The 27,714-nt window shown below is 45.5% G+C and overlaps 1 long non-coding RNA gene across 5 annotated transcripts in view; it reads right to left on the reverse strand.

Annotated features, from left to right (window-relative positions):
• LOC132209409 (uncharacterized) overlaps positions 1–27,714 on the reverse strand; it is a 275,322-nt gene that overhangs the window by 29,723 nt on the left and 217,885 nt on the right. For 4 of the 5 annotated variants that reach the window (XR_009445501.1, XR_009445505.1, XR_009445504.1 and 1 more), the window contains one exon: positions 2,964–3,232. This is a non-coding gene — a long non-coding RNA (uncharacterized LOC132209409). Of the gene's footprint in view, positions 1–2,963; positions 3,233–12,925; positions 13,138–27,714 lie in introns of those variants that run through there. The other variant, XR_009445502.1, reaches the window with a different exon arrangement.

The following is a 27,714-nucleotide window of genomic DNA, read 5'->3' on the forward strand; positions in this document are numbered from 1 at the left end:
CAGATCTCAACACTCACAGTCGTAGAGTTCTGTTTTCACATGTTGGAGTATAATAGCATCAAGTACAATACACCAAATCTTTTTTGGTACCTTTTCCTTCCATAAAACTGCTTTTAATAGATGCGCACAGAATTCATTTTATACACATTTAAATGTTTCTAAGTTCAAGAGGCCAGTTCCAGCACTTGGACTTGCATCTTCTTCATCATCACAACAGAACAAAATAAAGACCCACTCTTTCTAAGTCACGTTTTCAATTGTTAGTGACAAGGTGAAGTGCGAGAACTGCTCACTCGATGTTAAAATCTCTTAACTATGTACCTATATATTTCAATCCTGTGAAATATGTGGAATGAATTCGAGAAAAGGATTAATTTTGTTGCTCTGGGAGAGAGCTGGTACAGATAAAATAGGTTGAATGGCCTTCTCCCATGCTAAAAATGTCCATAACTGTTCTTGGCGCTGCTAAATTAAAGTGGGCATCCTTTCATTATGACTGTGAGGCGCAGCATGTTATGATAGATGGCATAATGGAGAAATCCTTTGTTATTAATAAACTTTTCAGCACGAGGCATCCTTCTGAAGTCAAATGTTCGACATATACCTGTTGCACTGACTTGGTTTCAAACACTTATAATGTGGAGGTGCTGGTGTTGGACTAGGATGGACAAAGTCAGAAGCCACATGGCATCAGGTTATAATCTGACAGGTTTATTTGAAATCATACAAGCTTTTGAAGTGCAGTCCCTTCATCACGTGTGGTCAGAGAGGAAAACACACAGGCACACAATTTATAAGCAGACAGATCAAAAGATCATACAACTGGTGTGAGTGGAGTGTCAGATAATAAGTCTTCATCCAGGATGTTTGTTTATTTGCAGATATTTTGTTGAAGAAACACACAGCTTGGAGTTACAGTCAGTGTGGTGTATCAGAGATAATGGGAACTGCAGATGCTGGAGAAGTCCAAGATAATAAAATGTGAGGCTGGATGAACACAGCAGGCCAAGCAGCATCTCAGGAGCACAAAAGCTGACGTTTCGGGCCTAGACCCTTCATCAGAGAGGGGGATGGGGAGAGGGAACTGGAATAAATAGGGAGAGAGGGGGAGGCGGACCGAAGATGGAGAGTAAAGAAGATAGGTGGAGAGAGTATAGGTGGGGAGGTAGGGAGGGGATAGGTCAGTCCAGGGAAGACGGACAGGTCAAGGAGGTGGGATGAGGTTAGTAGGTAGATGGGGGTGCGGCTTGGGGTGGGAGGAAGGGATGGGTGAGAGGAAGAACTGGTTAGGGAGGCAGAGACAGGTTGGACTGGTTTTGGGATGCAGTGGGTGGGGGGGGGGGGGGAGAGAAGGGCTGGGCTGGTTGTGTGGTGCAGTGGGGGGAGGGCCGAACTGGGCTGGTTTAGGGATGCAGTAGGGGAAGGGGAGATTTTGAAACTGGTGAAGTCCACATTGATACCATATGGCTGCAGGGTTCCCAGGCGGAATATGAGTTGCTGTTCCTGCAACCTTCGGGTGGCATCATTGTGGCAGTGCAGGAGGCCCATGATGGACATGTCATCTAGAGAATGGGAGGGGGAGTGGAAATGGTTTGCGACTGGGAGGTGCAGTTGTTTGTTGCGAACTGAGCGGAGGTGTTCTGCAAAGCGGTCCCCAAGCCTCCGCTTGGTTTTCCCAATGTAGAGGAAGCCGCACCGGGTACAGTGGATGCAGTATACCACATTGGCAGATGTGCAGGTGAACCTCTGCTTCATGTGGAATGTCATCTTGGGGCCTGGGATAGGGGTGAGGGAGGAGGTGTGGGGGCAAGTGTAGCATTTCCTGCGGTTGCAGGGGAAGGTGTCGGGTGTGGTGGGGTTCGAGGGCAGTGTGGAGCGAACAAGGGAGTCACGGAGAGAGTGGTCTCTCCGGAAAGCAGACAGGGGTGGGGATGGAAAAATGTCTTGGGTGGTGGGGTCGGATTGTAAATGGCCGAAGTGTCGGAGGATGATGCGTTGTATCCGGAGGTTGGTAGGGTGGTGTGTGAGAACGAGGGGGATCCTCTTAGGGCGGTTGTGGCGGGGGCGGGGTGTGAGGGATGTGTTGCGGGAAATCGGGAGACGCGGTCAAGGGCGTTCTCGATCACTGTGGGGGGAAAGTTGCGGTCCTTAAAGAACTTGGACATCTGGGATGTGCGGGAGTGGAATGTCTTATCGTGGGAGCAGATGCATCCCTCACACCCCGCCCCCGCCACAACCGCCCGAAGAGGATCCCCCTCGTTCTCATCCGCTTTTCAAAACATTTATCTATTCACGTGTACTATCCCTCTCGCTAACTTCATGAGAATTCATTCCAATCACTGAACTCCTCACGCTGACCCACCCCAGATCAAAAAATTCAGCTGAGATCAGGAACTGATCGAGCCTGTATGGCTGAGCTGGCTTTTAAAAAGTTTGCCAGTGAGAGAGTCCCATTGAGAAACATTCATTCAAAAAAAATATAATTGCATGGATTGCTCTCCAATCCTAAACTCTATTCAAATTCCGTGGGCTGAACGGTTGGTTTGTGATGCAGAGTGATGCCCTGCAGAGAGGGCTCAATTGCCACACCAGTGAGCTTACCACAAAGGATCTTCGCCTCAACCCCTCTACTTGCCCGAGGCATGGTGATCTTCAGATTAAATCATAACCAGTTGTCTCTCTCTAAGGAGTGGCCAAATGGTGTGGTAAGACTTCACCTTTAGTCCTGATAACATGGCAACAAGCAGATAACTCACCTGATGTCACTGACCAATAAAATCCTCAATTATACTAATATTACCAATGTGATATCATCAGAAGGCATGCTCAACTAAGTTTTAATTTACAAATTAAGTTAACAACCATTCAATCAATATTACTTCACTACTCATATTACTGATTGTCTCGATACAACATTGCGGTTACATCTGTTCATAAGTGAAGTGTAAAGTAATTGCACTTACTGTGGTTTTATCAATGTGATCCTGCAATGCGTCAATAAACAGGTCATTCACAGGTTGCCAATCAGTGTGGACCCCCTCAGCTGTTATCACATGAGACTCAAGATCATCCAGAGCTTTCTGCGGTTCTTGAAGTTTCTCGAACGCCTTTTCCACCTGTTTCTGCCAGTTGCTCGCATGGGTTTTCAATTGGTCCCAATTTTCCTTCACGTCAATTGACTGTTTGCAGACAGCTTGGGCAATTCTCTGGGCTCTCTCTTCCGGGGTAGATTCTGGAAATATGAAGTGCAAATAATTTATCAACTATTCATGACTTGGATCTATAGAACTTAAGTGTTCTTTCTAAACCCCTTTCCTTTAAAAGGTCTCTGGACTTTCTCCTGAAATTGGGAATACATAGTATAAGACTAAAGATTTTATGACAGGCACATCAATGATAAATTCTGTAATTAGCTAGCAGGTCGCGGAGCCATTAACGGGGAATCACGGAGAACCAATACAAAGCCGAATAAAATTCGGCCGATATTTGAAATTTATGACTACCAAGCAAACTTTAAAAAAGGAAAAGGATTAGAGTAACTAAACGGGTAAAATTCTCAACAAAAGATATGAAAAATCCTTTCAGGATATCTTTCATAGCTATGAAACAAACATCCAAAATAAACCAACTTTCATCTTTCAGGACAGGCAAGTTAGAATGACAAACCCTAAGTCTCCCCTGCATAGTTCTCTCCAGAACTCACTTAATGAGGTTGTTAAGACACATAGAGATAACAAAGTGTGCAGCTGGACGAACACAGCAGGCCAAGCAGCATCTCAGGAGCACAAAAGCTTAGATGTTGGGCTGAGACCTTTCATCAGAAAAGGGGGAGGGGGAGAGGGTTCTGAAATAAATAGGGAGAGGGGGGGAGGCGGATCGAAGATGGATAGAGGAGAAGATAGGTGGAAAGGAGACAGACAAGTTAAAGAGGTGGGGATGGAGCCAGTAGAGGTGAGTGTAGGTGAGGAGGTAGGGAGGGGATAGGTCAGTCCGGGGAGGACGAACAAGTCAAGGAGATGGGACGAGGTTAGTCGGTACGAAATGGAGGTGCGGCTGGAGGTGGGAGGAGGGGATAGGTGAGAGGAAGAACAGGTTAGGGAGGTGGGACAAGCTGGGCTGGTTTTGGGATGCAGTTGGGCTCGTTTTGGGATGCAGTGGGGGAAGGGGAGACTTTGAAGCTTGTGAAGTTCACATTGATACCATTGGGCTGCAGGGTTCCCAAGCGGAATATGAGTTGCTGTTCCTGCCCCCTTCGGGTGGCATCATTGTGGCACTGCAGGAGGCCCATGATGCACATGCCGTCTAAGGAATGGGAGGGGGAGTTAAAGGAGTTAAAATGGTGGGTGACTGGAAGGTGCTGTTGTTGATTGCGAACCGAGCGGAGGTGTTCTGCAAAGCAAACATGAGATTTTTGTCTTCTACCTTGCACTCACTGGAGCACTGCAGCAAGCCTGAGACAGAGATTTTGGCCAGGGATCATGATGGGGTGCTCAAGTGATAGGCAATTGGAAACCTGGGGCCATTTTTATGTACAGAATATAGGTGTTCAGCCAAGTGGTTGGTCAGTCTGTGTTTCGTCTCCCCGATGCAGAGCGAGACAATATTGTGAGCAGTGAATACAGTAGACTAGATTGAGTGAAGTGTGGGTAAATCGCTGCTTCCCCTGGAAGCCTTGGATAGTGAAGCCGGAGGAAGTAAATGGACAGATGTTATGCCTTCTGTGGTGGCATGGAAAGTGCTGTCGGGTTATGGGGAGGTGTTGCGAATGGATAAGGAGTGGACCGAGGTGTCCTGATGGAATGGTCCCTGCAGAAGGCTGACAAGGGAGGGGAGGGGAATATATGCCTGGTGGTGGGATCTTGTTGGAAATCGTGGCTGATGTTCTTCTAGATGTGGATATTGATGGGTTGGTCATTGAGGACCAGGGTACCTCATCAGGGGTGAGGCCAAAGTGTACGAGATGGGTTGGACATGGCCGAGAGCTCTGTCAACCACGAACGCAAGGAATGCTCAGTTGAGGAAGAATGCAGACATTTCGGAATCCCTCCAGCAGAAGACGATATCATGAGAACAAGTGAATCTGTCTGGACAGTCCTGTTTGAAGATTTTAGGAAGTAAGACTCTGTTGTTTGTCATAAAGGATATGGTTGAGTGATCATATTCAAACTGAAGAGACCAAGAATGTGAGCCTGCAGAATGGGTGGTGAACCATGCCTCTAGGAATTCCTCTGCGTGTCTACACTTGGCTTGGGCTACTATGGTTACCTTGTCCCAGTTTCGTATGAGTGGCGTGATCCTCCACCCATAATGCAACCAACAAACAGATACAATTGGACCGCACATACAAACCCATACAGATCAAAACCCGAAATGACAGTACTCATGGTAACTGACCGGACAGTATAAATTCCAGACAGAGTAAAGTAACATTGTTTCGTTGGAGGCTCTGCTGGTGATGTCACCAATCATGGTGACGAAACGTCTCAATGAAAACAAGCCAGCTCGGCGAGCAAGTCAACAACCTCAATTTGAGCTACCTTGTTCAAGTGTTTCATTTTTGATCTTGAATGTTAAATCTCGCTCCAACACAGGGACGGAGGATTACTGTTAACAGCTGCATTATAACTAATTCAAATCGAATCATTGTTTTGACCAGTCCAGAGATGTGCAGGTTCGGTGGATTGGGAATGCTGAATTACCCACAGTGCCCACACACGTGTAGGTTAGGTATATCAGCCATGGGAAATGCAGGCTGACAGGGATAGAGTAGGGAATGGGGATGGGTCTGGGTGGGATGCTCTTTGTAGGGTTGCTGTGGACTTCTTGAACTGAATGGCCTGTTTCCACACTGGGGATTCTATAAAACTAGGTTTTACTGAATTAGTGAGAAAGTGAGTTTATCAATTGCTAAATGCAAGAAGTCATAAGGCACCACAAATACACACAAGTTAGAAACAAGAAATTAGCTCAAAAAACGTAAAAGTTAAGAGGGATACGGATAGTTCAGCCTTTGGATTGTTTGTGAGGAATAGAAAGTGGGATGTTGTGGCCACTACATTGGGCGATCCCCGGAATGCTTATGTGAATTCAGCAGTTAATTTTGAGATCCTTGTTGAAATTCTTTTGACCTTGTTTCCTTTTTGACATTGCCCTGGTTTGCAGAGCTCAGAGCAAGAGATTGTCTTTTCTTCTTAGCTGCAGCAGAGGCCTATGAAATGGCTGTCCTCGAACTGTGACCTCCACAACTCCGTAGACCACACGAGCATAGTCGCCCAGGAATACACACACACTGACATTAAAGAACTATTGGGATAACAATACTCAGCATGGGACTGGAAAAGACAGCATGTAGAAACAGAAAACAGCTGTAAATAGTGTCAAGAGGTGAAATAAAGTTATAAATCAAAATTAATGACTCTTTGCTTGCGTGCTCATTGTATTCAGAACAAAATCAACAAATTCATAGCACACATACAGGTTGACGGGCATGATTTGAGAGCTATTACAAAGACATGGTTATAAGGCGATCAACACTGGAGGTAAATGTGCAGGGCTACGTGACATTCCAAAAAGACAGGCAAGAGGGAAACTGACTGTAAGCGATGAAATTACTGTGAGAACAAGAAACGATCTTCAATCGGAAGACATAGAATCCAATTTTATTTATTTGCTAATGGGAGGAGGACATCACTAGCTCGGCAGTGTTTATTGTCCATCCCGAATTGCCCAGGGGACAGTTCAGAGTCAATCATCTAGCTGTGGGTCTGCAGTCACATGTAGGCCAGACCATGTAAGGATGGCAGTTTCCTTTCCGAAAGGACATCAGTGAAGCAGGTGGGTTTTTCTGACATTTGACAATGGATTCATGGTCATCATTAGATTCTTCATTCATGATTTTCTTTTGTATTCAATTCAAATTCCACCACCTGCTGTGCTGGGATTTGAACACCGGTCCCCAGAATGTTATCTAAGTCTCTGAATTAACAATCCAGCAATAATACCACTCGGCTATTTCCTCCCCAACCTTGGAACAAGAAAACCTGTAGTTGACTCCCACATGGGGGAAAACACTGAACCAGGAGCTTCTTCAACGGGGTGATCGCCTCTCCTTACATTTTAAGATAGCTATGAATAATCAGGACCTTGGGGGAAGCTACGAAATTGGGGGAAGGAAAATTACATCAGTATTAGGTAGGAGCTGAGCAGTATTAATTGGGAGGAGCTTTGATTGAACAAGTCGGCATTTGATACGCGGGAGATATTTAAAGACCTACTGATCAGCGTTCAGAACTGGCCTATTCCAGGGAAGGAGGAATGACAAGGATGGCAATCTAAGGACATATGGACAGAAGAAATAAAGGAGTAGGTCATCTGTCTCTTCCAGCTCGCTCCGCCATTCAATAAGGTCATCGCTGATCTTTTTGCGGACTCAGTTCCACTTACCCTCCCATTCACCATAACACTCAATTCCTTTCCTGTTCAAAGATCTATCTGTCTTGGCCTTTAAAACATTCAACCAGGGAACCTTGACTGTTTCACTGAGCAGAGAATTCCACAGATTCACAACCCTTTGGATGAAGAAGCTCATCCTCAACTCAGTCTTAAATCTGTTCACCCTTATTTTGAGGCTGTGCCGCCTAGTTGTAATTTCACCCATCAGTGGAAACAACTTCCGTGTTTCTTTCCTATCTATTTCTTTCATCATTTTAAAAGGTGCTATTAGAACACCCCTCATTCTTCGAAGTCTCAGAGAGTGCAATCCAAGTCTCCTCAATCTCTCCCCATACAGCAACATTTTCAATTGTGGAATCAATCTTGTGAAGCTCCTTTGCACCCCCTCCACTGCCAGCACATCCTTTCTCAAGTGAGGAGACTAAAACTGTACAAACTATTCGACATCAAGCCTCACCAGCACCCTATACAACTGGAGCATCCCCTCCCGATTTTTAAACTCAATTCCTTTGCTGTTCAAAGATCTGTCTGTCTTGGCCTTTAAAACATTCAGCCGGGGAATAGCAGCATGCTACAATTTTTCACCATTTAACTAATACTCCATTTTGCCCTAATTGCTACCAAAATGGATAGTCTCACTTTTACCATCGTTGCACTCCATCTGCCATTGTCCATTCACTTACACTTTCTGCGTCCTTCTGCAGATGTTCATTATCCTCTTCACACAACACTAAAATGAGTGGTAGAGTAATCTGTGAACTGTAACTGAACATAGAAGAACACAACGCAGAACAGGCCCTTCGGCCCTCCATGTTGCGCCGACCTGTGAACTAATCGAAGCCCATTCCCCTGCACTATCCTATTGTCAACCATATGCTGATCCAAGGGCTGTTTAAATGCCCCTCATGTGGCTGAGTTAACTTCATTGGCAGACAGGGCATTCCACACCCTTACCACTCTCTGAGTAAAGAACCTGCCTCTGACATCTGTCTTAAATCCATCACCCCTCAAAGTGTAGCTGCACCCCCTTGTACAAGCTGAAGTCATCATCCTCGGAAAAAAACTCTCACTGTGCACCCTATCTAATCCACTGACCATCTTGTATGTCTCTATTAAATCCCCTCTGAGCCTCCTTCTCTCCAATGAGAACAGACCCAAGTTCCTCAGCCTTTCTTCATAAGACCTTCGCTCCAGACCAGGCAACATTCTGGTAAATCTCCTCTGCACCTGTTCCAATGATTCCACATCCTTCCTGTAATGGAGCGACCACGCAATATTCAAACTGAGGCCGCACTAGCGTTTTGTAGAGTTGCAGCATGACATCACGTCTCCGCAACTCAATCCCTCTACCAATGAAACCTAAAACACCATCAGACTTCTGAACAGCACTATCAACCTGGGTGGCAATTTTCAGGAATCTATGTACACGGACACCACGATCCCTCTGCTCATCTCCACTGCCTAAGAATCTTTCCGTTGACCCGGTGTTCTGCCTTCCTATTATTCCTCCCAAAGTGAAACACCTCACATTTATCCATATTAATCTCCATTTGCCAAATTTCGGGACAATTCTGCAGTTTATCCAAGTCTCCCTGCAACCTGCAACATTCTTCCACACTGTCCACCACTCCACCGACTTTAGTGTCATCTGCAAACTCACGAACCCATCAACCAATTCCTGCGTCCAAGTCATTTATACAAATGACAAACAGCAGTGGTCACAAAACAGATCCTTGAGGCACACCACGCGTTACCGGACTCCAGGCTGAATATTCTCCATCAACCACCACTTGTTGCCTTCTTACCGAAAGCCAGTTTCTAATCCAACTGGCTAAATCTCCCTCAATCCCGTGCCTCTGTATTTTCTCCGAGAGCCTACCATGGGGAAACTTATCAAAGGCTTTACTCAAGTCCATGTACACCACGCCAACTGCCCGACCCTCATCCACATGCTTGGTCACCTTCTCAAAAAACTCAATGACGTTTGTGAGACACGACCTGCCCTTGACGAATCCATGCTGACTATCTCCAATCAAGTTGTTGATTGTTGGATGATTATAAATCCTATCTCTTATAATCCTTTCCAAAATTTTTCCTGCAACACACCTAAGGCTCACAGGTCTATAATTGCCTGGGTCATTCCTACTGCCCCTCTTGAACAAGGGCACAACATTTGCAATTCTCCACTCCTCTGGTACTAAACCTGTAGACAATGAGGACTCCAAGATCAAGGCCAAAGGCTCCACCACCTCCTCCCTAGCATCCCAGACAATCCTCGGAAAAATCCTATCAGGCCCAGGGGCTTTATCTACCGTCACACGTTGTCGAATTGATGACACTTCCTCCTTACTAACCTTAACCCTTTCAATTCTAGTAGCCTCTAACTCAGTCACCTCCTCTACAATATTCTCCTGTCCCTCAGTGAAAACAGATGAGAAACATTCATTTAGCACCTCTCCAATCTCCACAGCGTCCACACACAACTTCCCACTTCTGTCTTTGACTGGCCCTATGCCTACCCAAGTCATCCTCTTATTCCTCACATACCTATCGAAAGCTTTCGGGTTCTCCTTTATTTACCTGCCAGTGTCTGCTCGTGTACCCTCCTTGCTCTTCTTAACTCTCTCTTTAAATCCTTCCTAGCTAATCTGTAGCTCTCCATCACCTCATGTGAACCATCTGGTCTCATCGTCACATCAGCCTCCCTCTTCTGCTTAACAAGAGATACAGGTTTTTTAGTAAACCACGGTTCCCTTAGCTGATCGCTTCCTCCCTGCCTGACAGGGACGTACCTATCAAGGACACGCAATATCTGTTCCTTAAACCAGCTCCACAATTCAATTGTCCCCATTGCCCTGCATTTTGCACACCCATTCTATGCCTCCTTAGTCTTGCCTAATCGCACTACAAGGGAGGAATGGAGAAGCCGATAGTGAAGGGGACTATCAGAGGTTACAGCAGAACATAGATAGACTGGAGAGTTGGGCAGATAAATGGCAGATGGAGTTCAATCCGGGAAAATGCGAGGTGATGCATTTTGGAAGATCAAATTCAAGGACGAACTATACAGTAAATGGAAAAGTCTTGGGGAAAATTGATGAACAGAGAGATCTGGGTGTTCAGGTCCATTGTTCCCTGAAGGTGACAACGCAGGTCAATAGGGTGGTCTCGAAGGCATATGGCATGCTTTCCTTCATTGGATGGGGTATTGAGTACAAGACTTGCCAAGGTCATGTTGCAGTTGTATCGGACTTTGGTTTGGCCACATTTGGACTACTGTGCACAGTTCCAGTCGCCACATTACCAAAAGGTTGTGGATGCTTTGGAGAGGGTGCAGAGGAAGTTCACCAGGATGCTGCCTTGTATGGAGGGTGCTAGCCATGAAGAGAGGTTGAGTAGATTAGGATTATTTTCATGAGAAAGATGGAGATTGGGGGGGACCTGATTGAGGTCAACAAAATCATGAGGGTATAGACAGGGTGAACAGCAAAAAGCTTTTTACCCCCAGAGTGGAGGACTCAATTACGAGGGGTCATGAGTTCAAAGTGAGAGGAGCAAAGTTTAAGGGACATATGCATGGAAAGTTCTTTACACAGAGGTTGGTGGGCACCTGGAACGTGTTGCCAGCGGAGGTGGGAGACGCAGACACGTTAGCGTCTTTTAAGATATATTTGGACAGGTACGTGGATGGGCAGAGAGCAAATGGACACAGACCGTGAGAAAATAGGTGACAGGTGAGACAGAGGATCTTGATCGGCGCAGGCTTGGAGGGCTGAAGGACCTGTTCCTGTGCTGTAATTTTCTTAGTTGTTTTGACTGACTAGAGGGAGCGAGGGAGGGAGGAATGGATGGCTGGTGGGAGGGAGCGAGGGAGCGAGGACTGACTGGAAGAAGGAATGGATGACTGGAGGGAGCAAGAGGAAGGGGGGGCAAAGGGGCAGGAGGAGGAGGGGGGCAAAGGGGCAGGAGGAGGAGGGGGGCAAAGGGGCAGGAGGAGGAGGGGGAAAAGGGGCAGGAGGAGGAGGGGGAAAAGGGGCAGGAGGAGGAGGGGGCGGGGGGGCAAAGGGGCAGCAGGAGGAGGGGGGCAAAGGGGCAGGAGGAGGGGGGGCAAAGGGGCAGGAGGAGGGGGGGAACGGAGGAAGGGAGATGAACACAGCAGACAGGCTGACATCAGCTTCCCTGGCCTCTGATGCTGCATGTCCTGCTGTTTCATGCTCATGAACACCTCGTTACCTCCCATTCTCTTTTGTTTGTGTTTTATCACTCTTCCTCCCTCACTCTGATTCTCTCCCCCTCTCTCACCTCTGCTGGCCCTAATTTCACTCCCTTGTCATGCTCCTTTATTTCCATCTTTCTGTCCCTTTTCTCTCTCCCACCACAAACTCTCTCTCTTTCTCACTCTGGCTTTATTCACAGGGGGAGAGAGTACAAGAGCAAAGGAAACCAAAGCACGCAGCGCCTTCGGCTGAGAGAGAAATGAAGCACTGCCGGAGATTTTCCAAACCCTGACACGGGGGTTGCCTCTCTCTCTCTCTCTCTCTCTCGACAGTCTCTGTGACTGCCCCATCAAACCCCACACCCATTCCCTTACCATGGTGTCTCTCCACAAACCCACCTCCGGGTAGAAATGCAAACACAAGTTGCTGAAAATGCTCAGCATCTGTCAAGAAAAAGTCCCGAGGTAGCGTTTTGGGTGCGATGACCCTTTCCCTCAGAGCTCCGGCCAGAAATGCTCTGAGACAGGGTCCCCTTGTAGTCGGAGAGCTGCGGGTCGATCTCGGCTGGTCGCTTGGCGCAGGGCATCAAGAGCTCCCCTCAGCCCCTGGAAGGGGTCTGTTCAGCCCCTAACCTTATACTGACCCTGGTTCTGTCCTTTCCTCATCCCTGGGAGCCCCTCCTGCCTTCCCACCTTGTCGTCGGAGTGCTATTCGGCTACGGAGGGTTGTGCGATAAAGATCCTACTTCCCACAGCGGCGGGGCGAGGGGGCATCCCCTCGCTCCGAAAACACCTCCTCCCATCTCATCTTGTGGCAGTGGCTGTTCGGCTGAAGAAAGCAGCTCTGCCCGTGACCCCAAACCTCCCTACAACACCCCTCTCCTAAACCAACCCCCACCACGACCCTTTTGCAGTAGCTGTAAGCCATTCAGTCACTGGGCTGTACGATAGTGGCTCTCCCCATGTCCTCTCACTTCCAAGACGGCTATCCTCGAAACCCCACCCCATTCCATCCCCCGCCTTCCCTTTACCTTGTAGTACGAGAGCAGTAGGCTGTTCGGCTACGGAAACCCGCGCAGGGCTGTATAATGGACACCCTCCCAATGTCCCCAGCCTTCTCTCACCCGGGGAGGGCTATTCTCACCCCCAAAACATACATTCCCAACCCCTCGCTTTGTGATAGGAGCGGCGCAGGATGTGAAACAGGGACCGTGCTCATGTCCCCAGTCCTCCCTTCACCCCAAACCCCGCTCTCACCTTGCAGTAGGAGATAGTTTTCGGCTACTCAGCCCCGGAAGGCGTCGCGGACCCGCGGCCGGGTGCTCGGGGAGCGCAGGCTCGGTGCCAGGCAGCTGTTCAGGCAGGTAGCTGTGCCCAGGAGCCGGGCGAAGAGGCCTTCTCCCACCTCGGATCCCCGCTCCCGGCAAAGGCGGCGCAGGACTGAGCCACTGAGCAGCGAGCGCTCCGGCAGCCCGGATGCCTGCTCCCAGCCCGGTGGTCATGTTGGAGGCCGCTGGAGAACAGGAGGTTGTAGGGGTCCGGGAGCGTCGTGCGATGATCCCCGCTGCCGAACCGCTGGGTCCTCAGCCCACGCCTGGGAAAAGGGATCCAGACAGCGGACTCATCGCCGAGGCAGAGTCGGGGGTGGGAAAAGGCTTGAGTAGGACCAAGAGAGGAAGGGGATTGACTGAAAGGGAGAAAGAGACAGACTGTGTGTGTATATGTGTGTGTGAGAGAGAGAGAGAGAGAGAGAGAGAGAGGGAGGGAAGGGGGGGGGATTAGAAATGCAGTCTGATTGCGGATGGCTTGGGTTCAAACAGAGATCTTTAAACTTTGTTCGAAAGAAACTCACAACGCTCCCTGCTGAGCGGGTGGAGAGGCTCGGATAGAGAGTAAGAGAGATGGAGGAAAAGGCGGGGGGAGGGGCGGCGCAGAGACAGCACAGAACAGGCCCTTCAGCCCACAATGTTGTGCCGACCATTGATCCTCATGTATGCACCCTCAAATTTCTGTGACCATATGCATGTCCAGCAGTCTCTTAAATGACCCCAATGACCTTGCTTCCACAACTGCTGCTGGCAACGCATTCCATGCTCTCACAACTCTCTGCGTAAAGAACCTGCCTCTGACATCCTCTCTATACTTTCCACCAACCAGCTTAAAACTATGACCCCTCGTGCTAGCCATTTCTGCCCTGGGAAATAGTCTCTGGCTATCAACTCTATCTATGCCTCTCATTATCTTGTATACCTCAATTAGGTCCCCTCTCCTCCTCCTTTTCTCCAATGAAAAGAGACCGAGCTCAGTCAACCTCTCTTCATAAGATAAGCCCTCCAGTCCAGGCAGCATCCTGGTAAACCTCCTCTGAACCCTCTCCAAAGCATCCACATCTTTCCTATAATACGGCGACCAGAACTGGACGCAGTATTCCAAGTGCGGTCTAACCAAAGTTTTATAGAGCTGCAACAAGATCTCACGACTCTTAAACTCAATCCCCCTGTTAATGAAAGCCAAAACACCATATGCTTTCTTAACAACCCTGTCCACTTGGGTGGCCATTTTAAGGGATCTATGTATCTGCACACCAAGATCCCTCTGTTCCTCCACGCTGCCAAGAATCCTATCCTTAATCCTGCACTCAGCTTTCAAATTCGACCTTCCAAAATGCATCACCTCGCATTTATCCAGGTTGAACTCCATCTGCCACCTCTCAGCCCATCTCTGCATCCTGTCAATGTCCCGCTGCAGCCTACAACAGCCCTCTACACTGTCAACGACACCTCCGACCTTTGTGTCGTCTGCAAACTTGCTGACCCATCCTTCAATCCCCTCATCCAAGTCATTAATAAAAATTACAAACAGTAGAGGCCCAAGGACAGAGCCCTGTGGAACCCCACTCACCACTGACTTCCAGGCAGAATATTTTCCTTCTACTACCACTCGCTGTCTTCTGTTGGCCAGCCAATTCTGTATCCAAGCAGCTAAGTTCCCCTGTATCCCATTCTTCCTGACCTTCTGAATGAGCCTACCATGGGGAACCTTATCAAATGCCTTACTGAAGTCCATATACACCACATCCACAGCTCGACCCTCATCAACTTTTCTAGTCACATCCTCAAAAAACTCGATAAGGTTTGTAAGGCATGACCTACCCCTCACAAAGCCGTGTTGACTGTATTTGATCAAGCCATGCTCTTCCAGATGGTCATAAATCTTATCCCTCTGAATCCTTTCTAACACCTTGCAGACGACAGACGTGAGACTTACCGGCCTATAATTGCCGGGGATTTCCCTATTTCCTTTCTTGAAGAGAGGAATTACATTTGCCTCTCTCCAGTCCTCAGGTACGACTCCAGTGGAGAGCGAGGATGCAAAGATCTTCGCAAGTGGCGAAGCAATTGCATTTCTCGCTTCCCAAAGCAGCCGAGGACAAATCTGGTCCGGGCCTGGCGACTTGTCAATCTTAATGTTTGACAAAATTTTCAGCACATCAGCTTCCTCTATCTCTATCCATTCCAGCATGCACACCTGCTCTTCAAAGGTTTCATTCACTACAAAGTTTGTTTCTTTCGTAAAGACAGAAGCAAAAAAACTCATTTAGGTCTTCGCCTACCTCCTCAGGCTCCACACACAAGTTCCCTATGCTATCCCTGATCGGCCCTACTCTTTCTTTCATCATTCTCTTATTCCTCACCTAAGTGTAAAATGCCTTTGTGTTTTCCCGGATTCCTTCTGCCAAGCCTTTCTCGTGCCCCCTCCTGGCTCTCCTCAGACCATTTTTGAGCTCCTTCCTTGCCTGCATGTAATCCTCTCTAGCTGAACTTGACCCTAGCTTCCTCCACCTCATGTAAGCTACCTTCTTCCTTTTCACAAGAAGCTCCACCGCTCTCGTCATCCAAGGTTCCTTTATCTTACCCCTTCTTGCCTGTCTCAGAGGGACATATTAACTCATCACTCCCAACAACTGTTCCTTAAACAGTCTCCACATGTCTATAGTTCCCTTACCATGGAACAACTGCTCCCAGTCCATGCTTCCTAACTCATGTCTAATCGCATCATAGTTTCCTCTTCCCCAATTAAATATCCTCCCATTTTGCCTCATCCTCTCCTTCTCCATAGCTATGTAGAATGTGAGGCAGTTATGGTCACTATCACCAAAATGCTCTCCCACCACAAGATCTGATGCCTGCCCCGGCTCGTTTCCGAGCACCAAGTCCAGAATGGCCTCTCCCCTCGTCGGCCTCTCAACGTACTGCGTTAGGAAACCCTCCTGAGCACACTTTACAAAAACAGCTCCATTCAAATCTTCTGCTCGAAGGAGGTTCCCATCAATATTGGGAAAGTTAAAGTCACCCATTACAACAACCCTACTGCGTCCACACTTTTCCAAAATCTGCCGACCTATGCTTTCTTCAACCTCCCTGCTGCTATTGGGGGGCCTGTAGTAGACCCCTAACGAGGTGACTACTCCCTTGCTGTTCCCAATTTCCACCCACACTGACTCAGTAGGCAGATCTTCTTCGACAATGGAAGCTTCTGTAGCTGTGATATATCTCTGATTAGTAGTGCTACACTCCCTCCTCTTTCTCCCCCCTCCCTATTCTTTTTAAATGCTCTAAACCCTGGAACATCCAGCAACCATTCCTGCCCCTGAGAAACCCATGTCTCTGTTATGGCCACAACATCATAGCACCAGGTACTGATTCATGCTCTAAGTTCATCACTTTTATTCCTGATACTCCTTGCATTAAAGCAAAAACACTTTAACTGATCCCTTGGTTCCTTCCCAGGAAAATCCTTCCCACTAGCTGGTCTACCTCTTGCTATTGCCTCACCTGCATCAACTCTCACCTCCGGTATACAGCTCAGGTTCCCACCCACCTGCCATACTAGTTTAAACCCTCTCAAACTACTCGAGCAAACCTTCCACCCAGGACATTGGTCCGCTTCCAGTTCAGATGCAACCCGTCCATCTTGTACACGTCCCACCTTCCCCAGAAGGCATCCCAATTGTCTACATAACTGAAGCCCTCCCTCCTACACCAGCTGCGCAGCCACGTGTTAAGCTGCGCCCGCTCCCTGTTCCTCGCCTCGCTATCTCGTGGCACCGGTAGTAAACGAGAGAACACTACTCTGTTCGTCCTGCTTTGCAGCTTCCATCCTAACTCCCTGAGATCACTTTTTATATCCTCAATCCTTTTTCTGGCTTTATCATTAGTGCCAATACGTAACACGATTTCTGGCTGTTCGCCCTCCCCTTTTAGAACTTTATACACCTGATCGGAGACGTCCCGGACCCTGGCACCAGGGAGGCAACATACCTTCCGGGAATCCCGATCCTGACCTTTAACATGCGTTTCCTTAGCTGTGATGGAGTGATGACCCTCATTCCCCACAGGAGACCTCCTCCTTGTATAGATAGTTCTAGCTTCCACGTGACAAATGGTTTCAGTTCCGGTTGCTCCCTTTGCAGTACCACACCCACCACTCACGTAGTCGTGGGTCATTTTGACTGTCTCTCTTAATTTGTCCTACCGTTGCCAGAGTGTTCCCTACTTGCTCGAAGTAGAAAATGTCTACATAGGGACTGTTCGTTGTCAACTCATTTGGCAAAGGTAATCTAAAATCCTTCAGCAATCTCTAACTTTCTGATTTACAGCATCCCACAGTGAACTTCAGTTTTTACTTTTGAAGGGGGCTTGTATAATCCCACGGCATCAATGATATGGCCTTAGTATTGTATGGAAATTATTTTTAAAAATCATAGTCATTTTTCCTCACTTCTTCAAATCTAACTTGTGAGGATGCTCTTTTTTAGGTTCTCCCTGTGAGTAAAATATTGTCTTGGTAACACTAGACTCCTTTCAATCCACTTCAAATCTGATCCATGGCATGTTAGAATAATCCAAGCACAGATGGATTTCAAATGGAAATCTCTTGTTATTGAATACTACTTTACGTGTTACAATAATCAAGTATTTCCGTGACTCAGGAACTCTATTCATCTGGAGATAGATTTGACTAAGTTCAATCTTACTGAAAAGCAGACCTCTAGCTGGTCCAACAAGTATGTCATCAATTACAGGCAAAGCATACTGCTCAGCGCATAATGCTGGATTAGTAGCGAACTTGTAATCAGTGCAGATGCATAACTCCATCTATCAGTGGAATGATAGGTGTGGGCCAATCATTTTTGGATTCAAGGATTCCCATCTTGACCAGTGTCACTCAATTATGGTCATAGTGTCATAGAGACGTACAGCATGGAAACAGAACACTTTGGTCCAACTCATCTACGTGAACTTATTTTTCCTTATTTTTCTAATCCCATTTACCAGTATTTGGCCCATATCCTCTAAACCCTTCCTATTCATGTACCCATCCAAGTGCTTTTTAAATATTCTAATTGTACCTGCCTCCGCCAGTTCCTCCGGCAGCTCATTCCTTACACACACCATCCTCGGCTTGGAAAACGTTGCCCCTTATGTTCATTTTAAATCTTTCCCCCTCACCTTAAAGCTATGCCCTCTAGTTTTTGACTCCCCTACTCGAAGGAAAAGACCTTGGCTATTCATCCTATCCATGCCCCTCATGATTTCATAAACCTCCAAGTTCACCCCTCAGCCTCCAAAACTGCAGGGAAAGTAGTCTATTCAGCCTCCCCATAGCTCAAATCCTCCACCCTGGCAACATCATTGGAAATCCTTTCTGAGCCCTGTCAAGTAGGTTTAATTCTGCCTCAAGCTTTCGTCTGATTGCACGAGGCACTGATCCTGCCTTGCAACATTTTGCTGGACTCTCACACTTGATTTTCAATTCGACAGATGTCTTCTCCATGTCTCCCAGATCCCAATGAAAATAATTGCACGCTTCTTTAGAATTTTCCAATGAATCAGTTTCAGAATCTGACAAGCAACTTAGTTCAACCCAACTGAGTTTGATTTTTTTTCCAGCCATGGTCCTCCCAGTGAAACTAGCAGATTATCCATGCTGTCATTGTTACATGTAGATTTTTTTCCTACTCTTCACTTTCAGTACTTTTGCTGTACACTGTTCATATTTCTTTCTCAAACACACCCATTCAATGGGCCCTTTATTGCCGCAGTTTCTGCATACGACTAATTTATACCAGCCATTTGCTGTTGAGTGAAGTGCTCTTTCACACCAATGGCAGTTGTGAGTCTGTGTTGGTGCTCATCTCTCAGCTGCCACTATTCCTACTATTTCTTCATAAGTTTTGAAACCCGGTTTCTCTAGCGGTACCAGGCTCCTCAGGCGACGAAGGACATTCCCACACCCTGCCATAATACCAGGAACAATGGATTCTCTGGGTGGAGGAATTTCAGGTCTCTTTACTATAAAATATTTAACAGCTGAACTGTGGCAAGATCAAACAGGGACAGCATGGATTTATGAAAGGGATAGAGGGAAATCATACTTGACAATCTTTTGGGATTCTTTGTGGATGTAACTCATTCAGTTGATGAGGGGGGAACCACTAGATGTGGCTTCTTTGGGCTTTCAGAAGGCTTTTAACAAAATCCCACATAAGAGATTAGTGCTTTAAATTAAAGCCCATGGGATTGTCGTAATATACTGAGATGGAAATAAAACTGGTCAGCAAGTATCAAAGGATAGGAATAAATGGTCTTTTTCCAAAGGCAGAGACAGGTGGTGTGTCGCAAGGATCTGTGCTCAGACTCCGGCTACCCACCTATTCAAACGAAGGAATCAAATGCACTATCTCCACATCTGCAGATGACACAAAGCTGGATGAGAGGGTGAGCTGTAAGGAGGATGCAGAGATGCTTCAGTGTCATTGGGACAAGCTGAATGACTGGGCAAATGTGAGACAGATACAGTATTACACGGATATATGTGAGATTATTCACTTTGGGAGCAAAAACGGAAAGGCAGATCATTACCTGAATGGATATAAATTAAGACATGGGAATGTAGAATAAGATCTGGGCAAACCTGTACTTCAGTCATTGAAGGTAAGCATGCAGGTGCAGCAAGCAGTAAAGATGGCAAATAGCAGAAGGGCCTTCATAGTGAGAGAATTTTCATTCAGGAGTGGGGATGTCTCGCTACCATTACATACCAAGAATATTACGTGCAGTTTCGGCCTCTTTATCTGAGGAAGCACACTCTTGTTCTAGGGACAGTGCAGCAAAGGTTTAGCAGACTGATTCCTGGAAGGCAGACTGGCATATTAGGAGAGGTTGCGTCAGATAAGATTATACCACTGGCATTCAGAAGAATGAAGGGGCTTCTCATCGAAGCTTAAAATTCTTACAGGACTAGACAAGTCAAATGGAGGGCAGATGTTCTTGATGGCAGGGATGTACAGAACAAAGGAGTCACAGTCATTCTTCATACCCTTAAACTAAGATGAGGAGATATTTCTTCACCCAGAGACTGATGAGCCCACAGAATTCACTACCACAGAAATCAATCAATGCTAAAACATTGCACAGTTTCAAAAAGGAGTTTGGGTTTAGCATTTGGAACTAAGTGGATCACAGGATATAAGGTTAAAGGAGGAACAGGCTACTGTGTTGGATGATTGGATATATTCATAATGAATGATAAAGCAAGCCTGAAGGGCCAAATGGCCCATTTCTCATTCTACTTCTTATGTTTCCGTGGAAAGTGAATGGCCACAAACTTGGCAGATAGAATATAATGTGAAAAATGTCAGGTTGTGCACTTTGGCAAGAAGAATAAAAGAGCTATATGTTATTAAAATGGAAAAAAGATTGCAGAAAGCTGGAGTGCAGGAGGAATTTGAAGCTCCTCGTGCATGAATCATAAGAAGTTAGCAACCATGCTCAGCAACTAAGAAGGAGGTGTCCTGTTGGCCTTTAAAAGGAATGGAATAAAAGAAGAGGGAAGTATTGCTAAAACAATACAAAGTACGAGACAGACCACATATCAAACACAGCAAATAGTTTTGGCCCTTCATCAAAGGAAAGAAATCTCAACATTGGAGGCAGTCCAGAGAAGGTTATCTAAGTTGATTCTAGGTACAGAAGGATCTTCTTTCTAAGGAGGTCAAATAGGTTGGACTTGTACTCTTTAGAATTTAGAAGAGTAAAAAGTTACCTTATTAAAACATACAGGATTCTTAGGGGACCTGTTAGTGTCGATGCAGAAAGTTTGGTTCCTCTTGGAGGAGAATCTACGACCAAAGGGCATCATCTCAGAATAAGGTGTGACATATTTAAGACAGGGATGAAGATGAATTTATTTCCTCTGAGGGCTTGATTTTGTGGAATTGTTTACTCCAGAGGCCTGTTGAAGCTGGGTTACTAAGAATATTCAAAACAGAGATAGCCATGATCTGATCGAATGGTGAAGCAAATTCAATGGGCTAAAAAGCCTACTTCCATTCCTTCATTTTATGGCTTTATGACCCCTACATTCCTGGGTTTTTCAGTCCTCACACACTCTTTGGAACAATGTCTTTCGAGTATTTATTGTTTGCCACTATCCCTTTAGTTAAACTGCTTCACCTCATGCATCGTTTTGTTTTGCTTTTGACATTTCACATTTTATATGGGGTAACACAATGCAAGTTGATCAACAACAACAAGAACAAGAGCAAAGTTGCTGGAAAAATCCCAGTAGGTCTGGCAGCATCTGTGAAGGGAAAAATAGAGTTAACATTTCGGGTCTAGTGACACGAACTCAGAACAGTGAGCAAAGATCACCACTCTTTGCAATTATCATCTTTTGATTTCGTAGATATATCTGCCACTAACCTAACCCGTCGATCCAGGCTGAGGATTCATTACCACACAAGTTTGCTTTCCTGCACTGAATACTGGGTCCTTCTGTCTTGGAGTGAGAATCACACCAACATTTCTGACTCAGGAGGAGGGCCACTGCTGACTAAACCACACTCTATCCCAGATCCCCTCACATTTTGCTGTATTGAACTCTATCTGCCATGTCATTTCCCATTCTGTTGGCCTATTGCAGCTGATCAGAATCATCCTCATTGTTTGGGCTCCTGCAAGCTTGGCAATCGTGGTAAATTTTGGAACTTCACGCTCTATTACTCATGTTGAGGTGTGCAATAATAAGATGGTAACTATACCAGGGGATTTCAACTTCCTCAACATTGCTTGAGATAGTCATAATCAGTGAATCATACAATATATCAGGCCCTTCAACCCACTGAGTCTGCACTATCAAGGACATACTACTATATACACTAGACCCACTGTCAACACACTAGGTCATAGCCTTGAACGTAATGACACGTCAAGTGCTTTTTAAAGATTCTGAGATTTCCCGTCCCAACTATAATCCCAGAGAGTGCATTTTAGACCCCTCTGGGTGAAAAAGGTTTTCCCCTAATCCCCTTTAAACCTACTGCCTTTCATTTTAAAATAATGTCCACCTTGTTATCGAGTGTAAAGTGCACAGTGTAAAGAGGAGTTGGATTTCTAAATACGCGTTCAGCAGAGTTTATTGTGTCAACATATAGAAGGTCCATCAAGGGACAGTCCAGTCCCAGATCTAATTCTTGGGAACAAAGTTGCCAAGTTGTTTAAGGTGGTAGTGGGCAGAATTTATTGATAACAACCACTGTTATGAAAAAGAAAATGGTAGTTTGCAAAAAAAATAATTTTGGATTGGAGGAAGGCAGATGCTATTAAAATAAAGCAGGATCTGACCAAAGTAGAACACGTTCAGCTACGTCTGGCAAATTCTACAGTAGAAAGTGAAGGTGTGATTGAGAAGAAAATGGGGAAAGCACAGGCCCAACATGTTTTCTTTGGGATGAAATTTGGACATAACAAGACAAAGAACCCTGGATGTGTAGGAATATTCAGAATTGGTTAAGAACAAAAAAAAGGCTTTCAGTAGGTGCAAAGGGAGCAAATGATGGAGGCCCCAGTGGAGTATAGAAAGCTCAGAGGGAACTTAAAGCAGTTAGGAGGAAACAGGCGCATGAAAAAACATGAAGATAAAATTTGACAGATCCCAAGATATTTCACAAGTACATTTAGGGGAAGAAGATAACCAGAGAAAGAATGGGGCCCATTAGGGTCCAGGGGCAAACTTTATACCGTACAGAAGGACACTGGTAGAGTGTTTCACTTTAGTCTACATTCAAGAGGAGGAAGATGGACGTAGAGAACTCGGGGACAGGGACTGAGGTACTTGAGCAGACTGACGTAGGGAGTGAGGCTTTGCCAGGCCTAAAAGTAAATAATTCTCTAGGTCTGAAGGGGTTGTATCGTATGCTGCAATGAGAGATGAGAGGAAATTACAGGGGCTCTGACCCAAACTTTCAATTCTTCTCTGGCTACAGGGGAATTGGTAGAGGACAACTAATGTGGTACCATTTTTCAAGGAGCGAGAGAGAGATATATCAGGAATTACAGACCAATGAATCTCACATCAGTGGGAGGGAAACAACTGGGGAAATTCTGGAGGAGAGAATTCATCTCCACTTGGAAATGCAAGGTCTGATCAGCATGGCTTCATCAAAGTGAGGTCACACTTCACAATTTTGATACAATTTTGCAAGGTAAGTAGGTGCCCAGATTTTCACAAGGGTTTTGATAAGCTATAACACATTAGGCTACTTAATAAGATAATAGTCCATGATGTTGCTGTCGTATATGATCATGAACAGAGGACTGGCTCACTCATAGAAGACAGAATTGGGACAAGGGAGGCATTTTCAGACTGGCAACCTGCAGCTAGCGGAGCGCCGCACAGATTAGTGCTGGCGACACAATTATTTATGAAATACATTAATGCCTTGAATGAGGAAAGAGAATATACTGTAGCTGATGACACAAAACCATGTGGGAAGGCAATTAGTAAGGATTAATCAAAAAGTCTGCAGTGAGATATTGACAGGCTAAGCAAATGGGCAAAAACTTAGCAGATGGAATATAATGTAGGGAAATCTGAGCGAATGTATTTTGGCAGGAAGAATAGAAAAGCTGGCTATTATTTAATGGAGAATGACTGAAGAAAGCTACAGAACAGAGGGATTTAAATATTCTCATCTACGAATCACAAAAAGCAAGTATCCAAGTTCATTGGGTAATGAGGAAGGCAAATGGAATGGAATATAAAAGTATAGCGGTTTTGTTAAAATTGTACGAGGCAATTGTCAGATCTCAGCTGTAACACCGAGAACAGTTTTGGGACACATATCTAAGGATGTGGAGGAAGTTCAAATAAGTTCCAGGAGGTTAAGAAGATTGAGTCTGTTCTCGTTGTAATACAGAAGAATGAGATGCCACCTTATTGAAACTTAGAAGATTCTTGACAGGTTAGATGCAGAGAGTTTGTTTTCCCTTGTGGGAGAATCTAGGACCAGACGGCATAATCTCAGAATAAGGGGTCACACATTTAAGACAGAGATTGGGAGGAATTTCTTCCCTCTGAGGGTTGAAAATCTGTGGAATTCTTTGCCACAAAAGACTATTGAGGCTGGTCATTAAGTAAATTTAAGGTTGAGATAGACAGCGGATATTGGGAAAAGGCAGGAAAGTAGACTTGAGAATTAACTGTTCTGCCATGGTCTCTTTGAATTGCAGGGCAGATTCAAAGGGCTGAATGGCCTATTTCTGCTTCTGTGCTCTATGCTTATATTGCAGCTGATGTCGTTTGTATGGATTTCAAAAACACCTTTGACAAGGTCCCACATGTGAGACTGATAATAAAGGTAAACACATCTGGCACCACTGGCTGTTGCGACAAGGTAGTTCTAAAATGGCACAGTGGTAAGAGACAGAGCACAGAGGTAGAAGGCTGTTTGTGCGACTGGAAGCTTGTGTCAAATGGCGTACTGCAATGTTCCATATTGGGTCCCTCACTGTTCGTGATATATATAGCATAATGAGATATAGATGGGTTGGTCAGATGAGCAGATCAGTGGCAGACAGAATTTAATCCTGAAACATATCAGGTGATGCACATCGGAAGAAGTCACAAGACAAGGAGGTACTCAATGAATGGCAAGACACTAGGATGCTTAGGGGACACAGACGGATCATGGGGTGCTTGTCCACAGAACCTTGAAGGTGGCAGGACACGTTAACATGATGATTAAGAATGCAGACTGAGAACTTGCCTTTATCAGTCATGGCACAGATGGTTTCAGCTGGAAGGTTACGTTGGAATTGTTTCGAACTTTGGTTTCGCCAAAGTTGGAATACTGTATGCAGTTCTCATCACCATGCTGTTGGAAGGATGTGATTGAATTGGAGACGGTGCAGAGATTATTCACTAGGATATTGCCTGGGGCGGAGCACTTCAGCTATGAAGACTGGCTGGATAAGCTCCGGTTGTCGTCTTTAGAGCAGAGAAGGCTGAGGAGGGACGTGACTGAGGTGCAGAAGATTAGGAGGGGCAAGGTTAGCAAGCAGCTGTATCCTTAGTTGAAGGGTCAATAACAAGGAGACACAATTATGAGGTGAAGGGCAGGAGATGTAGAGGGGATTTGAGGAAAATATTTTTACCCAGAGGGTGGTGGTAATCTGGAATGCACTACCCAGAAGGGTCATTGAGACAAGAGAGCTCACAACTTTTAACAAAGTGCTGGGATGAGCACATGAAATTAAAGGTTATTCTCCAAGTGCTGCAAAGTGGGATTAGTGCAGTTAGGTTTGCATAGACTTGATTGGCTGAAGGGCCTTTTGTATGCCATATTCCCAAATTCAAATCATGTATCTATCTCCAAAAATCAGTGTCCTAATACTTGGGAAACTGCTAATAGCGATCTTCTAATCTATTTATCATAACTTGCTGCTTCTGTCCTTCAGCCATCTTTTTTAACCAAATTTGATAGTGACCTATATATTCCATGAATCTCAATTTTATAAATCAGTCTTTTATGTGCACCTTCCCCTCATCCTTATCTAGGAAAGATTGCACTGCTTCATGAAGGCAGGCTAAAGTAATTCAGCATTACAGCCATACTCTGGTAGTATAATGACAGCATCAGTGACAGTACAATAAGTGCCTTATATCAATTGTTTCAAAACTGGGTTCTACAGTAGACAGGTAATTGGAGATCTACAAACCAAATCATCTGTCATAACTTTAGATTAAATATATTGGAAAAAAGCATACTAACTGACGCGAGCTTCACTGGTGATAAATTAAATGTAACTAATTGGAACAGTAATATTCCTCTTCCAACCTTGCTAAGCAATGCCTCTCTGCACTGATAGGCGGGAAAGCTGCAGTCATGAACAGATATTCACTATTTATCATCAAGTCGAAACAATTCTGGAATGCTTTTATTTGTCATGAATTTTTACTTATTGCAATTTGAAACTCGCAACTATATAGTGATGTGAAAAATATACAAAAGGATCCAGACCTTTTCTTGATTTATCAGGCTAACAATAGAAGAGCATTTGGATCAAGTGGATATACATTATGAGTGCCCGTATCAAACACCAGTCCAGGGACTGACAGATATCACAGTTAGAAGCAAATACACACATCGGGGCAGCACAGTGGCTCAGCGGGTTAGCACTGCAGCCTCACAGCACCAAGTACCCAGGTTCGATTCCAGCCTCAGGTAACTGTGTGGAGTTTGCACATTCTCCCCGTGTCTGCGTGGGTTTCCTCCGGGTGCTCCGGTTTCCTCCCACAGTCCAAAGACGTGCTGACTCAGTGGATTGGCCATGCTAAATTGCCCATAGTGTTCAGGGGTGTGTGTGGGTTATAGGGGGATGGGCTGAAGTGCCTGTTTCCACACTGTCGGGAATCTAATCTAATCTCCATGATAACCGTCAGGAAGTAGCTTTTTAAAAAGATGATTAGAACACTTCTTTACATGTAGCCCTTTGTATTATGAATATGCAATTAATAATAGATAGGTTAGTGATTGCTATTAATATGCAGGCATTCAATCAAAAAGGTTCGAGAACGATTGCCTACCTTAAAGGTTAAACACTGGAAGGAGCTCACATTTAGAAGGTAGAAGGAACTATGCAAAATCCATCAGATACTTGGAGAATCACCAAGCGATACAAAATATACACTGCTCCTCAAATGGATTCAAAGAGGAAATTGGTTAATATGTTAGAGCATATAGGGTCATAGCAACAAGGAGCAGGAATAGCAAGGACAGTATTTGCTGCCCATCCATAGTTCCTCCAAATTGTTTGACTATTTCAGAGTGCAGTTAAGTGTCAACCACATTATTGTGGATCTGGAGTCATATGGAGGTGAGATCAAATAAGAATGGCAGAGCTCCTTTCTTAAAGAACATCAGTGAATGAGTCAAGTTTTTATAACGGTGAATAGTGTAACAGTGACGGTGTAACCATCACTGAGACCAGCTTTGTTTATGATTATATCAATTTGAGCATGTGTTGGATAACTGGCCCCCTCAAGCCTGCTTCACCATTCAATAAGGTCGTGGCTGACTTGACTGCAATGTCGGCTCCACATTCCTACCTACCCCCAAAATTATATTGAACTGAATTCAAATTCCATCAGCTGTTACAGTGGAATTTAAGCCTATACTCTACAGCATTGTCCCAGGCCTCCGGATTACTAATCCTGTGACATTAATAGTGCTTCACTGACTACCCCAGCATGTCAATCCCCGTTCTGAGCATACTTCTTGGCTGAGGCGCCACATTTTCTGGAGTACAGAATTACAAAGTTCACCTCTCTGTGAGTGAAGAGGTTCCTCATCTATCACTGTTGTTACACTTTATTCTGAGATTGATCTCAGGTTCTACAGCCTGATCTCTTAATTCAAATTTCAATAACTTGGCTTTTCAAATGCCCTGTCACATTATCCTTGCCAAGAGATTCAATGTTCATGGTTTATGTACAGCAGAAGAAATGTCCATGTTGATTTTTCTTCATTTAAGTGCCGTCACCAATCTTATAGACACTACAAGTGCATTTTGTCGTGGGAGAGGTTGAATGAGCAAAATCGGACCTTCATTTCTTCCCCACCCCAGCCTCAAAAAGTTTTGTCTTCATTTCAAATTTTTCACATCCAATGGATAATTCTGTACCTTTCTGGTCCCTTCAAG

Source organism: Stegostoma tigrinum, unplaced genomic scaffold, assembly GCF_030684315.1.
Source record: "Stegostoma tigrinum isolate sSteTig4 unplaced genomic scaffold, sSteTig4.hap1 scaffold_91, whole genome shotgun sequence".
NCBI classification, from domain to species: domain Eukaryota; kingdom Metazoa; phylum Chordata; class Chondrichthyes; order Orectolobiformes; family Stegostomatidae; genus Stegostoma; species Stegostoma tigrinum.